General features: G+C 41.2%; 1 protein-coding gene across 4 annotated transcripts in view; it reads right to left on the minus strand.

The window, feature by feature from the left end:
• The window catches only part of STON2 (stonin 2), a 75,808-nt gene that overhangs the window by 59,761 nt on the left and 1,084 nt on the right, over window positions 1–14,963 (minus strand). The window contains exon 1 of one of the 4 annotated variants that reach the window (XM_005520209.3): window positions 14,351–14,404. The exons of 1 other annotated variant lie outside the window; for it this stretch is intronic. The gene's annotated coding sequence lies outside the window, so the exon portion shown is untranslated. Of the gene's footprint in view, window positions 1–14,203; window positions 14,268–14,350; window positions 14,405–14,963 lie in introns of those variants that run through there. 2 more of the 4 variants (XM_088057319.1, XM_088057317.1) reach the window with 2 other exon arrangements.

The raw sequence follows: 14,963 nt of genomic DNA on the forward strand, positions 1-14,963 counted from the left end.
ATATAATATCAATAGCAAGCTTGTTCTAAGTGCATAGACTCTACTGCCTTACATGGCAACGCTATTGAAAAAAATCCTGTAATCCATACAGTGATTCTATTTTTCTTGCTTACATATTCCCTTGGAAACCCAGGAACTGAAACATTAACTGGTTATGGTGGTTTGCATTTGCTTTTGTAGGAGACCATTGTGGGAAAACAACTAGACAAACTGTTAAATTTCCAGATTTTCTTTAAAGAAAAGAAACTAAGCCAAACGGACAGCAAGAGAAGGAAAGACTCTGACCAGGGCTTTTCTTGTAACAAACAAGTTTCACTCCCACCAGGAAAGCCTCAAGGAAAAATAAGTAATTTTATCTTGACCATGTGTTTGGCAAACCTGTACAGATGAAACTATTCTAGCAGCATAAATTGAAGAATGATTGCTGCCTTGGGCAAATTTCCAAGTGAGAGAGAGCTCATGGCTCTTCCTCTTAGCTTGGCCTGTAAATAAACACTGACCATCAGCACATCATGATCTGAATAATAAACAAACTCCAAATTGGAACTCTGTTCTCGAGCATCAAAACCAAGTCTCAAGTACTTCAAGGTGCAACAGTATAAACAAAACACAGCGCTAAACAAGAGGAAAAAACCCAAACAATGAACTTGAGAAACCCAATGAAATAAAGGAAGTAGGTTTGGATATAATTCTTACTGAAAAGAATCCTTTTACCAACCTTTGCCTAAATGCAAGAGGTAAGATTACCTTATGAATGACCTAGATGATGACAGGAATAAAGTTATATTTGGTTGATTACTGTATTTGTAATATTGACAACATTTTCTCCATGTAGACAGGTCTGCCAGCTTGTAAATTGCCCTGAGAGTCTCTAGTAAAACTCTGTGTTAAATCTTAGACCAGTTTTACTTTGATACATGCTTTTATGAGCTCCATGACTTCAGATGTAGCTCAAGAAGCTCAGTCACTCCCTGGTGCATGTGTAACACTCACACAAAAGCTCTCAATATGAAAGGAAGAATTAGGGCCCAAAGGGAGACAAATGGACATGCCTTATGAAACTCCTGCAGACTCTCTGGAAAAAAGGATGGCTTTTCCCATTATGGATTACAGATAAGGGAATGGTAACAAGAGCCTTGTCAGTGCTGTGTCTGCAGAGCCAGAGCAAATCCACTGTGTGCCATTACAAGGCAGGTCATTAGTGCTATCTCCTGGTGATTTTAGACAGAGATGGACTGAGGTGGAATGAGGTACTGAAGGTGACTAGAGCCATCTGGCACACTGAATGACAGAAAAGCAGACTGGGGGTCTGCCTGAGCCCAGGACCCAGTGCAGCCACACTAATGACCATTCCCAATTATTCCAACAGATACAAAGTGACCTGCCTAAACCCACACTGCAAGCCCATGGCAGAAGCAGGGTTAAAGCTGAGGTGACCTGGAATGACCTTATTTTCTCCAGTACAACCAGCACACATAAAACCATATGCCACAAACACACATCCCAGCTTTCTAGGAAGCTCACAATTCAGTGACAGCGAGAGAGGAGAGTCTTTACAAGATGCTCTGGTAAGAAAGTCATAAGCATCTCCCCCAGGAATATTTGCATCAAGACTAATATCTGGAAGGTCAACAGCTGCTGTTTTCTCTGCAAAATTTATTTGCCACAGAAGCTCCTCTGTTTTCCACAGAGAGAAGACACTTAAAATGCTCTCCTGCAGGCAATACCAGCATATTTAGGCAGTTCAGAAGGCAATAATGTCTCTCCTGTCAAGGCCATGCCTCAGAAATACTTCATGGATTATGGATGTCTCATGAGAGACAGAGATTCAAAGTCTGATGCTGGAGAAAAATAGTACAACCTCCTCTATTACTTGTATTCCTAAAAACTTGAAAAATGTAGAAAGACACTGTAGAAGACCAGCAGTACAAAACAAAATAGGAATTTTTATTTATTTTTACTATTCTGTAATATACAGAAGTGTCCTAGTTTAGGGCAAATTTGGAGAAAAACTCCAAATGGGGGCTTCCCCAGGGAAAAAATTCAAATGACCCCTCCCCCCCTCCAACTGGTCCGGGAAAGAAAAACAATTTCCTTGGAGAGAAGTGGAGAAGTGGAAAAAGCTGTTTATTTAACATTAACTGTTATTTAACATATTTAAATTGAATAATATTAAATAATAAAACCTCTCGCTGTTGGATGGGATGGCAAATCTAGGAAGAAAAGTCCTTTTCATGTGGTGTAGCTCGGCTCGCTCAGGTTCTTATCGGTCTTTTTGGCTCTGGAAAGTGCCGAGGCCCAGGCCCCGGTGGGCCACAGGCGTGAGCTCCTGGGGTTTGGCTGGGTGTTGTTCAGTCCAAAGCAGGTTTGCACAGATCCAGGATAAAAAAAGAAAAAAAAAAAAGGTCCAGGGAACTCCTCTGCCTCAGCTAGCTAAAGCTAACTAAAAGCCAGAGAGAAGCTCTGTCCCGCTGTCTGTCCGTGCTGCAGACACCACAGTCCAGGCGCGGGATGTGTGAGAGTGATGTTTTTCCTTAACACAAACTGCGCGCTTCTTCTTACCCCGCTTCGCTCTCAGAGCCAGTCTTAAAGGTGCAGAACTTAATATATAACGTAAACCAGACGACTGGGGATACCAGTATCATAAAGTCACCCCAGGACAAGAAGGCAGAAACCAAGGGGGGATGTGAGACAAAATGTTTGACAGTGGTAGTTCACATCACCACTCACATCAGGAAAACAGAAGTTCTGCATCTCAGGACTTTCAGTATAGCTCACTCTGGGTACATCATTCATTCAAAGTGTAACTGAAGCCATGTAATTGCATGGGAACTTGAAGGACAACTTCCCAAACTGCCAACCTTTCAACTCAAGCTAGAATCTGAGGCAACAATCAGTCAAATGCTTCTCTTACCATATAGAGCAACAGTGCAATAAAACTAGACTGGGACAAGATCACAGGAAAGATGCAATGTGTCAGTTTGCTTAGCAGAACATTTGCATCTCTGAAACCTGGCACTTCTCCCCCCTGCCACCCTCCACCCCAGTTAGTACTGTACAAACAGGAGAAAAAAATTGAAGACAAACACAAATTTAAGATTTTTCTTCCCAAAGACTAGAATAGTTCAGGTCAGGTTTTACTCTGTTCAGTAAAATTCCGTTGGTAATCACAGTAGGCCAGAGGAAATCTAAATTCAGTAAGGGAGTAGAGGTTGCTATCATTCCCCTTAGGGGAGGGTGGGTACAGGGTCCTTACTACTCCTCCTTGTTTTCTCAAGGCCTCCACAGGGCCCAGATCCCAGACACCTGTGTGTCACAGATTCTTCTCTGCTTCAGGATGCTGAATTTGCAGTAGTCACAACTGTTGCTCAACACAATACCATAAAACTGATTCTCCAATCCACAGTATGTAGAGGGAGCTGTGTTTAAGAATTGATTTCTTCTTTCAAACCTCAAAAAACGAGTCATACAAGGAACGTGTGTTTCAAAAGAAAATTCCCACTGAGTGACCTGGTCTGCACATCTGATATTGATATTTTCATATGTTCTCATTTAAATTCTGCACAGATAAGCTAGCTAGATGTATTCCATTTACCAAACCCTCCAAAAGCTCCTGTACTTTATTTGCTGTTGTGATGACTATCAAAGTGGTTTTTAAAGTTACCTCACTAAAACAAAAAGCAGAATGTTTTACAATTAATCACTGTAGAACCACTTATACCATCACAGCCTGACATCACTTAAGACAGCCATCAAGAACTGAACACAGATCATAAAACCCTATAAATCCTATCCACCTGTCCTTCTTCCATACTGGGGCTAATGACAAGAGAAACAGGGGAGGGAGTAAGTGATCATAAGTGTCCTGGAATATCATGTTTATCAGCAGCAGAATGATAAACACTCTTTTAGAAAACACATAACCTGGCTTGCATGAAATGCCATTCTGTTCTGACAGATACTAACTTTCCAGAACTGCTTATATGCATTGCAACAAATTACTGCATTTCAAGTATTCACTGTACAACTCAAAAACCGATCCTGCTTCCATCAGTAAAAGGAGAGCCAGCAGAATTCTTCCTGTGCCTCAAGTTTCACCTACACAAATGAAATCAGGGCTTTATTTTCTGATTACAAATAAGCTAAATTCTAGAAGATAGATAAAAACACCTTCAGTGAAGATGGTGGGTACAATTATTTGCCATCAACCACTATCAGTTAAACTCTCATTCTGATTAAGACAGCTGGAGGAAGAGGAAAAAAGAAACCCCAAACAAAAACAAACAAACAAAACACCAAAAAAACCCAAAACAAAACCAAAAAACCCACAAAAACCCCTCCAAGATAGAAAGAAGCCAAGCCCTCAAACACTAGCCACATTCAAGACAAGGGAGGAACTGAATTCTGTAGAGATACTTCACTGGAGGCTGTATGCCTACAGAGAGGATGGGCATTGATCTGTCTGAGCTGTGAATATGCACAGAATGGGAGAACAGATTCAGAGTGAGAGAAAAACACAGAATCTAACTGTGAAAGCATCAGGAAGACAAGGACTATTGAAGAAATGATGCAGCCCTGAATGAAAGCAAAGAAGTTTCCGTGTGCTGAATGTTGGCTCAAAAGGGTGATTAGGAACATTAAAGTAATCTTCTGTTCATGCCTTTGTATTTCCATATAGCTAACAACTATTTACATATAAATAATTTCTCTATAATTGTATTTGTGACATATTTTATAACATCTAATCTGTATCAGCAGCACTCTTCCAACAATAAGAGTTTGAGTTTAAAAAGGGATTTTTGTTACAAAGGAGATCCTTCTTGATTGTTATAGATAAAGGCAATATTAAAATGTGAAGTTGTCCCCCAGTTTAAGGAAACCCTTCTTGTATATTCAAAGCCAGACAAAAACCAATACTCTGGAAGAGATATCACAGGGAACAAGCTTGCCCTAGCAGAAAATTCTTTTGATGATCCAACCGGTCTTTCCTCATTTCCAGTGTCTGAAGAGTCAAATACAACTTAATGTGAAGCCAGGACACTGCAGTCCTTCAGGGCAACCCACAAATATCATGTTTGTTGTCACTCTCTATTTTAGACAGCCTAAATATAGGCCCATTAGACATGATGGTTCTAGTCCTTTAGCATGGATACTCCTGTTTCAAGAGAATGAAAAGAACCAGCTCTAGGAAAAAAAAAAAAAAAAGCTTGTACAAATATTGAATTTAAAAGTACCCAGTATTTTATATAATATTACCAAAAATGTATCTGAAGTAGAAACAAAGTTTGTGACAAGTCAAGTTCATACACAGTACAAAAGAGTATATTTGCAATGGCACTGTCTAATGCATTTGTGTTTAATTGTATTTAGTTGTCAAAACATAAGAATGTATGGTATACCAGCATGATGTAGAACAGAGGGTAGGAGAAAACCCTTCACTTCTTGTTGTTTGGTTTTGGTTTTGTTTTTACTAACACACACTAGTAAGTGGTAGTCTCTGGTTAGTACCCCGATGATAGTGCCTGTGAGGCAGCAGGCAACCTTGTGCATTCCAAAAGAGGAATCCAAGACACGTGGCCATCGATCTAGGTGCGACCTTTTAAGCGATGCAGAGGTACATGGTGTGAGTGATGCAGGCCCCTGCATAGGGAGGCAGCAAATCACTCGTATTTTATTACACTCACTGTTTTGCTGAGGAAGCTACAACAGGGAGACAATGCAAGTCTGATATCAGCTGCAGGAAGAAGGACTGGTTGAACCTCATGCTAGAGGGCATCAAGTAATTAATACCAACCTTATTACATGGCTTCCATGAGATCATCTTTTAATCTGACACAAATGCCCAGTTACAAAGCATGCAGGGTGTTAAAAACTGTGTATTATTATACACCAAAATTCATATTTACCAGTTGCCACACAGTGGGACAATGGATGATCACTCAATGGTAGGGGTATTACTGTAAAAGTAAACTGTCAAAACTGGAATAGCAGGGAGCACTGCATACTGTGTGCATGACAGAGCTGTGCAGACACCCTGGAGAAGGTCCCTGGAGGCCAAATCATTTGCTGGGGAAGCTTCTGCAGTGGCACCCTCTTGTATGCCTGGCTTGAGCCAGTGGGACACAAGTGCTATAGCAGTATCTACATGCACAGGCTGCACATAACCAAAACTAACCAAACCACTATTTACAGGTACATGGAAAAAACATCTCCAGTTTTCACACAGGTATAGGAATGTGATTCAATCCTTCAAAATTCCATTGTTTGAGGACATATAATAATTTAGTTGGATACACCAAATCAATAGAGAAAGGAAAAGAAGAGAAAGGAAAAGAAGAGAAAGGAAAAGAAGAGAAAGGAAAAGAAGAGAAAGGAAAAGAAGAGAAAGGAAAAGAAGAGAAAGGAAAAGAAGAGAAAGGAAAAGAAGAGAAAGGAAAAGAAGAGAAAGGAAAAGAAGAGAAAGGAAAAGAAGAGAAAGGAAAAGAAGAGAAAGGAAAAGAAGAGAAAGGAAAAGAAGAGAAAGGAAAAGAAGAGAAAGGAAAAGAAGAGAAAGGAAAAGAAGAGAAAGGAAAAGAAGAGAAAGGAAAAGAAGAGAAAGGAAAAGAAGAGAAAGGAAAAGAAGAGAAAGGAAAAGAAGAGAAAGGAAAAGAAGAGAAAGGAAAAGAAGAGAAAGGAAAAGAAGAGAAAGGAAAAGAAGAGAAAGGAAAAGAAGAGAAAGGAAAAGAAGAGAAAGGAAAAGAAGAGAAAGGAAAAGAAGAGAAAGGAAAAGAAGAGAAAGGAAAAGAAGAGAAAGGAAAAGAAGAGAAAGGAAAAGAAGAGAAAGGAAAAGAAGAGAAAGGAAAAGAAGAGAAAGGAAAAGAAGAGAAAGGAAAAGAAGAGAAAGGAAAAGAAGAGAAAGGAAAAGAAGAGAAAGGAAAAGAAGAGAAAGGAAAAGAAGAGAAAGGAAAAGAAGAGAAAGGAAAAGAAGAGAAAGGAAAAGAAGAGAAAGGAAAAGAAGAGAAAGGAAAAGAAGAGAAAGGAAAAGAAGAGAAAGGAAAAGAAGAGAAAGGAAAAGAAGAGAAAGGAAAAGAAGAGAAAGGAAAAGAAGAGAAAGGAAAAGAAGAGAAAGGAAAAGAAGAGAAAGGAAAAGAAGAGAAAGGAAAAGAAGAGAAAGGAAAAGAAGAGAAAGGAAAAGAAGAGAAAGGAAAAGAAGAGAAAGGAAAAGAAGAGAAAGGAAAAGAAGAGAAAGGAAAAGGCAGATAAATGTACAGCAGTACATTTCCCTGTTCTTTCCTTCTCAAAAACCTTATGCTACAGTTTCAAATAGCTGACATTTATTTTATCATTTAATCATAGAATCATAAAATGTTAAAGCTTTAAAGAGATCTTCAAGGTCATCTAGTTCCAACCCCCCAGTCATAGGCAGGGACACCTTACTCAAACTGGCTCTGAACACTGTCACAGTTGGGGCATCCATAACTTCCCTGGGCAACCTGTTCCAGCGTCTCAACATCTTCCCAGTAAATAATTTCTTCCTAATGTCTAACTTAAATTTCCCCTATTTCAGTTTGTACCCACTACTCCTTGTCTTTTCAGTACAGCTCCTAATGAAATCATGTGAAGTTCAACTGCAGCAGGCGACCAGCCATTCTATATGGCTAGAACTGTGCTCTCCCTCTGCATTACGTATGCGGAAACCTACAGAGTAAGATCAAAGTCACATGGGAAGAGAAGCAAAGTCATGAACATATTCTGGCTCTCAGCTGGTCTTCGGCAACGTGATATCCCAAATTTTTAGACAAGAATTTAATTCATGTTACATTTCTGAGTGCTGTCGGATATTGCATAACTTTCTTCTTTCCGGTTAATGCATGACCTCTTCTGTGTCATGCAAGTGCTTTAGTAGAGCAACTGCGTAAAAAAAAACCACAAAAGCACAAGATCAAAAACCACCAAAGAAACCCCTTTCCATCCAAGCCACCACAAGTTGAAGACAAGTTTATTGTTACCTTGAAAACTTTAGAGTGCAGTCAGGAAAACAAAGAAAAAAGAACTTTATGAAGACTTCACTCCATTGAAAGAAACAACATAAAGCACTGGAGATGGATGCTGGGCACTCAGGTCATACAGTAAGGCCTTTCTTCATTAAAAGGTTTGGAATCTGAATATCCTGCCTGTGCAACCCCTCCTAGGTATCGCTCCCAGAAGTGCAGTGTGTTTGGCAGCATGGCTGCTTACTGAAGCTGCTCTGGAAATGGAAGCAAGTGTAGTCAGGTCACCTCCACCTCCCACCCAGCCTTACGTAACCAAACATGACCATGGTTACTCTGTTCCTCAGCCCACATTCAGTCTCAGCAGCGCAGCCTTATGGTATGTGGAAATACCACTTCATGGCAATGCTAATGTAGTGTTACTGCTCTCTTGGCAGCTCTGGGGAGGCTGAATCCTGCTAACCTTTGGCAAAGGATACCATATCCCACAAGTTTTGGCAGTGGGATACAGACAAGTAGATTTTAAAATATCTGAGGTATTTACTTCCTCTTTCATAAAGGCACAGGACCACAAAGGGACAGAGGACACTGTTACCAAGACTCATTGTGTCAGAGTTGTAAATTTGACACATAATTCACACAGACACAAAAGCATGTTAGAAATTACTGAAAATTAGCAGAATTAGGATTTTTTTTTTTTTTTTTAAGACAAACTTCACGACAAGAAAGGATTATCCCTTGAAAGTTAGTGCCTGTTTCAGTGTCACTGAAGAACTAATGTAGCTGTTTGAAGCTGCAGCTCCCAAAGGTATGGGGCTACCCTCAGTCAGCCTCAGCTCCAATCACATTCCTATCAATAGCCTGAACTGGATACAGGGAGAATCTGCAAACTTTTTGGGGAAAAAAAAAAGAGTTGAACGCTGTGTCAAGCTCTGAGCCCACATGTAGTGTGGTAAACTGATATAGCTGCCTCCATTCAGAGAGACTGATGATTAAGTTGCAGAGGACAGAGACATTTTATTTAGGAGAGGAAAGCCCAGATCTGCCAAGTCTGTTCTATCTCATTTTTATCCTCTTCAGTGACACTTGAGATTCTGGCTGTGAATGCAGCCAAAGTAATCCATGCACCTATCAACTGAAATCTCATTCCTCATGCTAAACCCATGTACTGGATAACATAGGAAAAATTTGGGAACATGCACCTGATGTTTACACCATGTATAATTTTTATATATAGAATACAAGCCTTAGCCAGGTAAATACTTGAACTATGGTGAACTTGAAACAACCTAGTGAGGATCAGAAAGAAAGGAGCATTTCTGTTGGCAAGTTTCTATCATTAGGAGCAGCTGGCAACTAAACAGCAACTAATCATTAAACTTCATAGGCCAAATGCTTCCTTACAGCTATTCAATTGAAACTGCTCTATTAGAAAATAAACAGGCCTTGTGCTGTGGAGCTTGACCAGCCCTAGTTTCAGTTTTGCACCTAGTAATACTTTTCTCTTCAAAACTGCTTAGTAGAGGTTTCTTCATGCATTTCCATCACCCACACAACCACAAAACCACCATGAAGTTCTGCAAAATAGTACCTTCTGTTCACCAGAGCCCCCTGATTCAGATAGCAAAATTACTATATCATAAAGCCACCCCCTATTTAAAAAGTAAATTGAAAATAATTCTTTCATTTCACAGCTGGCAGACCCAAGAGCCCACAGAGAACTGGTTTCTATAAATATTCATATCTATAAATGCCAACTAAAACTTGGCCTAAAAGAGCATCATGAATTAAGAAACAACTCAGCAAAAAGACATCCTTTCTCTCTAGTTCACCAGGCAGGTCTGCTGCCCTTGGACCAGGAGCTCCACTTTGAACCTCAGCTCTGGAGCACACTGTCTGCTCTTCGAATATAAGCATAGTTTTCAACTACTAGAGCACCTCTGTAGGATCCTGAAGCGCACTGGTCAGTTCTGCCCTCTGTTTCAAGCTGGAGGAGTTGTGCTGAGACATTTTGTTCAGTTACCTTAATAAAGCAAGATGAATCACACCTCCTTTAACTCCAGACACCCAGTCAGACATCTGAGATAGTCACCTGATGCTCTGCTTATAGTCAGTAGAAGGAACACAACACCTCCAGAGGGTCCTTTGCCTGATCTGTTTTCAAATGAGGTGAATCCCCCTCCAAGAAGAGTATAGTAACTAACTTAGAGTTGCATGTGTTTTTCACACCTAAGGGTGCAAACTTCAAGGAATCTTACACACATTTCTAGACATTTCACTGCAGCTATTGACAAACCTTAACATATCACTGCTGAGAAATATTTTCAGTATTACGGGAAATACTTCCTGTCAAAAAAGCACCTATTGAAGGAGTTTTGGGATTGATGAGTTCAAAGCTCTTTAATTTTATGGTTTCCCTTCAGAAACTGTATCATATAGAACTGATGTATAAGAAAGCTATACATTCCAGTAACCTACTTCTTTTAAGATTATTTTCTATTAAAAGAGCACTATTTGTTTCTATGTTTATCTAAGGGATGCATTGATGTCTGCTATTAACTCTTTTAGCATTGTTCTACAATGGTTATTCTTTTTCTTGTATTTTTTTTCTGTCAATATATAATAATGATTATGCTAAATTTAAAAATGGGTTGTCAAGTTGGTCAAGAGACTATATCCTAAGTTTACACTAGTAAACAGCATAAAATCTTACCAGTAGGAGCAGAGTGGTGGAGTGAAATACTTAGCATTAAGGGCACAACAGTCACACTACCTTTTTTGTGGTTTTTACTTACAATTATCTCCAAAATGACCCTGTAGACTGAATTTGCATTAGCAGGAGTACATTAAATGAGCTCCTCCTTCTGCTCAGTTTTATCCCAAACAGAATCAGTTTATGTGCTCCAAGATGCAAACTGAACTGCAGAAATGCAGGTGATCAGGACATTAATTTTAAAAGTGCATTCCTACTCTAAATAATGCACTCATGTATTTGCATCCATAGTTTTTACGGAAAAGAAAAGAAATCTGGAACACTGATGTGAGTTCCCTGGTATTGCCACAGGACTGTGTCTTTTCAATTTTTTCAATCACAATTTCTGAAATTTTACTCCCCTTTCAGTTTTGAAAAAAACAGGCCATTCCACACCACTCATTTTACTTGAACATTTAGAAGACAGTGAAAATTAATGGCAGAAGTCAATAGAGGATACATAATCCCCTCCTGGGAAGCAGTCTTACCCACATATACACCTGTAAATGGATTTCTGGCCCTGTTTAAAACTCTGGCCCTGGTAAACCTTTTGCCACCTACAAGGAGCGAAGATTTAATCCCTGAAGTTTCCAGATGTACAAGTTAAGTTGTAAGGCTTCTAATTTCCTAGGACTCAAATTCTTGTGGTTATAATTACAGCTATAGTCTTGAAGACAACACATGGTCATAACCGACACATGCAAAGACAGGCATTCCTTCCTTGAGGTTAACCACTTATGAAGTTATTACCTCCATTAGCAGAATTCACAATCCTCTAAGAAAACATCCGTCATGACAGACTCCAAAGAAATGACTAAGACATCTGAGGACAAAATAATCTGGTTTTGCAGTTGAGTACTTTATCCTTTTTTTTTTTTTTTTAATGCAACTAAGGGTTCAGACAACTTGGCCAAGAATTGCCTTTTGAAGGTTGTCCTTTCCTAGTTAACCAGCAGAGTTAATTTAAATGATTGTCTTAAATAAACACAACTTTTAGATGGCAAAGTTTATGTTAGAAGACTGCCACCACCACATGAATCCTTATAATTCTATAGCTTAGTTCCTAATGAATTTTTTTGTTTTCCAGCTTCCAAAGAGAAAGCTGATGGTGTCGCAAAGACGGCCTTTAACTTGAAGAAGACTCCAACAATTCAAAATTGATTCTGTTAGCTTACTGCATAAAGCCTCCATGCAGTACCTGGGTTAAAACCTGCACGAAGAAAGGGCACTACCAGGAGCCAAATGTCAGAGCAGGAGAATCCACAAGCCATGACCTTATAGCTGATGCCAGCTTGGAAACTGTCTCACTGACTGGAAAAGTCACTGCTTTAGGGGCAACAGAAGCCTTGCAGAACAAAACATCTTGAGAGGTTTGTAACACACTTAGATACCACTTCTCATCTTCACTTGCTGATGCCAGACTTGAGATAGCTGAAAATTACGGACTCCATAAACATGATGTATTTAGCCCACTCACAATATGGTTTTCACCCACACACAGTCTGGGTTTCTCAACCAGAGAACAGCACCAGCTGCTAGTTCTTAACAAGACAGCTGGCAAGGCAGCACAAACAAGGACTCGACATGGAGAATTGGCCACTAGTGAGATGTAGCTGTTACCTTTTTACCTTGCATCCCTTGGACTGTAACCTAAATCAACCACACAAAGTATTAATATTCCACCGATGTAGTGAGGGATACAAGGAACTCAAGTTAAGGAAAGCTCTGCAGTTAAAAACCATTGTATGTTGTTCTGTTCTTGATGATAACAAAGGACACAAATTATAAGAGCATACAACTAGTCAGAACTGAGATACACTGCATTACGTGAGAGAAAAAAAAAATCTGACCCTTTTTTCATACTGGAAGGTTTAATGGTCATGCTCCTGATGGCAAAAATATTTTAAAAATATTTTAAAAGCCAAAACTATAAAAGAGCAGAGATCACTAAAGTTGCCAGCTGTATTCCTACATATAAGGAAACCTGTATCCTAGATCTGCTAGGGAGTTACTGCTATTCACTTTGTACTTTAAAGCACCATAGGAATATAATGAAAAGCCATTGATAATATAAAGAAAAGGTAGAAGATTTATCTGAAAAAAAGCATGACATAACAAAGTAATTCACAGCAAACACTGCTTTAAATTATAATCAATCAAATCTGAAAATTCTTGGAGAAGAGACAACTTAGCCATTAGGAAACTAAGTATTTAGGGAAGTCCAATGTGTTGCATAATCCTGCATAATACATCTCATAGAGATGTGGGAAACTGCTCTTTAAGCTTTTTGGCGGTAACAAAAACTTTATTCAAATAAACCTGTTCATCTGGACAATATTAAGGCAAAGTCCAGATCTCACTTGTCTGTGTAATGCACGGTATGTTTCCATCACCTTGGCAGAGAAAAGAAAAAACAAAATCGGAGTCACATGCCAGAATTAGCAAACACGATCATTTTCCAAGGAACATGTAGTTTGAAATTTACTTGCCCAGACAAGTAGACAAGAATGATTCGTATCTGATTCACAAGAAATGCCAACGTGTGCCAACTTTTTGCCTCGACAATACTAAAACTGCCCTCAAACCAGTACTGCAGTATTATCCTAAGGATATTTCCCAGCAAAAGGCATAACTAAAGTAAGAGAAGACATGAGCTGCAAAGCATCACTCGATCTAGTCAAGCAGCCAAACATTTTTTAAAGTTTTGTGTCTCTGGAAACCCGAAGTCTCAAAAAGATTAAGCCATGGGAAAAAAAAGATCAGAAAAGTTGAGGCTGATTACAACCAGATAATCTACAAAACAATTAGCAAGAATCTATAGAGAAAAGTGGAGATGCAGTGCAGAAAGAATACTTAACACATGAACTAAACAAATGGGCAGGGAAAAGGCTGTCTGATTGTGTATCAACACAAAAATCCACTTTGCATGGAAACGCGTAATTTGAGCATTTTAAACCTACAATTTACATAGCGTATTCAAATACAACAGAAAGATGAGCGAGCGATTTTTGTTTGCCTTGCAATATCTGAACCGCAGAAAAGCGTTTCAAAAGCGGCACAATTCAGCGGACCCAAGCGAGAAAAAAGTCCAAACCATGAGTAATTACACAGAGCAGCTGAGGGGTAGGTGGACACGAGCCGCTTCCCCGTGCCGCTGCTAAGGAGCGTTAACCCTTCCGCAGCCCAAGAGCACCGACCCGCTCGTACGGCACAGCCGCACATCCCGAGGGGTGCCGGGCTGCCCGGCACCAACACCTCCGCGGGGAACGGCCCTCGGGGGGGCTGCGAGCACCGGGGGAACCGGCTCCACACTCGCTATAGATGGTGGCGGCTGGGAGCGCTGCCACGACCCCGGCCGGGGAAAGGGCTCCAGCGCGGAGGGGAAGCTCGGCTCCGTCAGGGCGCGCAGCCGAGGGCGGCCTCGCTCCGCAAGCACCGAGGGGCAGGCGGCGGCCCCAGCCCCGCCAGCAATGCCACCTGCCTTCACTTTAGGGTTGCTGGGCTCCCGTTTCTGACGTCCTCCGCCAGCCCCGAGCCGCGGCCCCCGTTCCGCGGCGCTCAGAAGGCAGAGCACGGGGCGCACCCCCTCCTCCCCGCGGGCCGCAGTAGCCCGGCCCCACACACCTACCGGCGGGCGCGCTGCTCCATCGGGCGCTCTCCCGGCGCGGCCGGCGGCGGCTCCAGCCCGGCCCGCCCGCGCCGCCGCCATTGGGCGCTGGCGGCGGCGCCGCATTGGCCGGGCCCGCCCCGCCCCGAGGCGGTGCCGGGCCCCGCTGCCCGCCGCGCACGGCCGGGCCCCCGCACAGGTGGCGGAGAGGGCGGCTCGTCCCGCGCTCCCGACACCGATCCCTCCCACGTTTCTCAGCCCCCGCGTCAAAATGCGAGTCAAAGCCGACGGACTTTGCCGTCTCCGCTCACCCACGGGCAAAAATAAATAGTAATGTGCAGATAACAATCGATAACGCAAACAAAATCTCCTTCTGCTCGGGATTATTCAACGGGCATGCTTAAATACAACGCTATTGATTTGTAACTGGTGAGTTCGTTTGCACACTTCTAATACAAATTAACAGGCACCTACCTCACTTCTTTGTTGGACGCTGATGAATTTCGCGGATTGTGGATAAGAAAGTTAATACAACGCCTATGAACCAAATTATGTTTAAGCTGCTAAACTGTAAGAGTATTACAATCCCAATAATATAAATAGTATGGTAATACTAATCTTATTTCTGCCTTTA

Source organism: Pseudopodoces humilis, chromosome 7 (assembly GCF_049639895.1).
Source record: "Pseudopodoces humilis isolate 2021_Gansu_Grassland_sample_001 chromosome 7, ASM4963989v1, whole genome shotgun sequence".
NCBI lineage: Eukaryota > Metazoa > Chordata > Aves > Passeriformes > Paridae > Pseudopodoces > Pseudopodoces humilis.